This window comes from Primulina huaijiensis, chromosome 16 (assembly GCF_012295235.1).
Source record: "Primulina huaijiensis isolate GDHJ02 chromosome 16, ASM1229523v2, whole genome shotgun sequence".
Classification (NCBI taxonomy): domain Eukaryota; kingdom Viridiplantae; phylum Streptophyta; class Magnoliopsida; order Lamiales; family Gesneriaceae; genus Primulina; species Primulina huaijiensis.
Window position 1 is genome coordinate 5,477,237 of NC_133321.1, and position 3,572 is coordinate 5,480,808.

Here is a 3,572-nt window from a genome sequence, read left to right on the forward strand (position 1 = left end):
ATTTGTTGCTTAATTTGATCCCAATTGTGAGAGGATTTTTGTGGTGACTCGGACGCTAATCATGTTCTTAATCACCATTGGGACAATTTTTAACCACCATTGGGACAATTTAATCAATTATCATAAATAGGGTCTAAATTTTTTTTTTTATAACACAAAACGGAAACGTAATGTAAATCAATCTGAAATACATATTAAACATAAACATAAAAATCTTGTACTGTCTATAATAATTCAACTAGGTTCAACTACATATCAGTGCTGAATCCTAATTTACTCCTGAGCCTGGATCTCCACGCTAACTAGTCCTGTCTCGTTCTCTTCTTGACCCTGATCCTGTCCCACCTGTTGTCATGCACACATACAAACAAGACAACAGCCGGATAACTCCGGTGAGAATTATATTCTCAGTATAAACCATGTATACATGCAATCATATAATCAATGTAAAAGCATATAACAGATATTCATAACATGCATCCTAATCAGAACATGAATCAAGTATTCATCGCATGTATCATAATCCGAAACATGGATCAATATCAATAAAAAGTCATATTCTAAACATGTACCATAATCAAGAACATAAATCAATATCAATCAATGAATCACTCTCCGTGATTCTCAGACTCAGACTCGACTCAGTCCTAATCTAGGGATCCCGACCTGAATAAGAACATACACCCACCTACACTCCCGTTCGGGGTGGTGGTATGTTCTTATTCACGGACTTTGTCTCTTTCCATATCGAACACCAGTAATAGAAGAAACTCCAATTCTATCCACTTCGATATAATCAAACGTCCGACAGATGTTGGTATTTCATATCGAACATCAGTAATAGAAGAAACTCCAATTCTATCCACTTTGATATAACCAAACATCCGGTGTCTTGACCTAACCGTCACAGACATTGGCACTTTCGCCATATTCCTATCCTGTGACAATGTGCAATGTGCCAGTGACGATTCTATCACTATCCGGCACTTATGTCACAAGATGACTCGTCTAATACTCGTCTAAATCAATAGAGCAAGCATATCAATTCATTAATTTCAAATATCAATGCAATAAAATAAAGTATGTGATTTAGGGAAACTCGAGTCAAACCTCACTCGAGTTGTGCAATCCCAACTCAACATTAATTTATACCTTTATCTTCTCGCTCTGACGAAGGCGAAGTCTCGAATTCAACTCTGTTCATGCCTAATCTGGCAATGACAATATATATCGAACAGGTACAATATCAATATACAACTCAATTCAAACCTGTTCTGATCAATACTCAAGTCAAGATATAATCTGATCAATGTCAACGATACAACGATACAGTCTTAATCAATACCGACAATACCGAATCTTATCAATATCAATTTACGGATGTTTCGACGGCATAATAATACAGTCTCAATAACCCCGTCAATACAATATCACAGATATAATGTCACGGCTCATAATCAATATCAGTACAATTCATAATCTCAATGATAATACAAATCTGATATCGAATCTAAATCAAAGCAACTCCAAAAATCATAACAATTACATAAACAGTCTGTTCTTTAATCTGCCTTCAATTATACGATGTCTACTGCATCATAAACACCATATATGATTCATATTCAATTCTGACAATATCACAATTTCAAATCATGTCTAAACGTAACAAAACTTACGTCTAGTTGAAGCCTGCGTCGATAGGAACATGATACTGAATTCGGATTAAAAATCTAACGGACGGATCGAAATATAAACTTATTCTCATTTTCACGATATTCTCTGAAACTTTTCTCGATTCCTCAACTTTGATTTCTGAGAAATGAACTTACATATATATATCAACTTGCATGTTTAAAAAAAAACGTGGCTCAATCTTTTGCAATACACGTCTCGCGCATATGCGCGACCTCAACCGGCGCATATGCGCGAGACCTACTGGTCTTCGCGATAAGCTTCTCGGCAGCTCGCGCATATGCGCGCCATCGCCCGGTGCATATGAGCGAGGTTCTATGGACATGTGGCCATAGCTCCTGAACAACTCGTGCATATGCGCGACTCTACCCCGCGCATGTGCTCCCAACTCTCTGCCTACCACGCGCATGTGCGCGTCTTTAAGTCGCGCATGTGCGCGCAATGTTCTGTCCCAGCTCTTAGGCTACTGCCTTCCTCGCGCATGTGCGCGCCAAACCTCGCGCATATGCGCGAGGTCTTCTGCCACCCACGCGAGTGTTCTGCCCTCGCACATATTCGCATCTTTTTTCGCCTTTCCCGGTCCAATATTTTCCGTCTATAATTACCTATTAATCAATAAATCATTTCAGATTAATCTCAGATTACGGTAATCAAAATCTCGGGCCTTACAATTTTTATCTCATTCTTGTCAACAATATTGTAGATATTATAATCAACTTTATACAGGTCCAAGAATCATCTTAATCTCATTTGCAACGCCAAGTTTATTCTTGTTTTATCGAACCTGTAAAAAATAGTAAAAACTTTTAATTACACAACAACTTACATTTTATACAATTTATTATAAAACATATAATATTTAAACATTTAATAAAACAAAAACTATATATTTATATTATAAAACATTTAATTAATGTACAATTTTTATGTTTATCACACCTTCCAACCAGCTTATTGTTAGTCCCTAGCAATTTAAGCATTAATAGCAATACAAAATATATTGATTAATTTAAATAGAAATGTAATCAAAACTATCTAAGTGTTTAAATTAAATTTGAAAACTGTCAAAGTTATATCAAGATCATCATAATTATAATTTATGAAATAATTTGAGATGATCAATTCAAAGCTTATTTCAGGTAGTTAAATGTACACGGCCTTCAGAAATTCCTAGTAAGAGTCTCAACTCCATATCCTCACAGGTTAACAAATGTTTCAATTTATGGCAACGATTTCTCTCATGGAGTTGGAATACAGATAAAAATGCTCAGAAAAATGATTTACAAAATGCAGACAGACAAACGAGCCAAACTAATCAAAAGATAGAAAATCCATTGATTCAAAATCTATTTGTTCTTATTATATATTTTTTCCTGATATATATATATATTTTTCAATAACATCATGGAATTAGACTAAGTTTATGCTTCTTGACCACATATTTATTTAATTTGTACAATAAATTTCTCTCTTTCTTTCTTTTTTTTTTATGAGAGATATATGGGTCGTAGCATATAACTTAAAAATTACATATATCTCCAATATCTTTCTTTTTGTATTTTTTTCTTTTTTTTTTCAGGAAATATCATTTTTTTTTCAAAATAAGAACTCAAGATCTAAACAATAGATAGTCTCTCTCATGATCAATAAAGGCTCGAAAGCTGATTTCTCAATGCTCTCCACTCACTCACAAAATATGTGTGAGTTTAAAATTTTAGGCACTCTTATAAGGTATATCTTGGGCCATATACTTTAATACCTGATTTTATCACGGTACCATATACTTAAATACCTGATTTTATCACAATGGTTAATCACTCAAAAAGATTTCATAAAGCATATTTTTATATTGATCAGAATATTAAAATTGACTTTTTTTT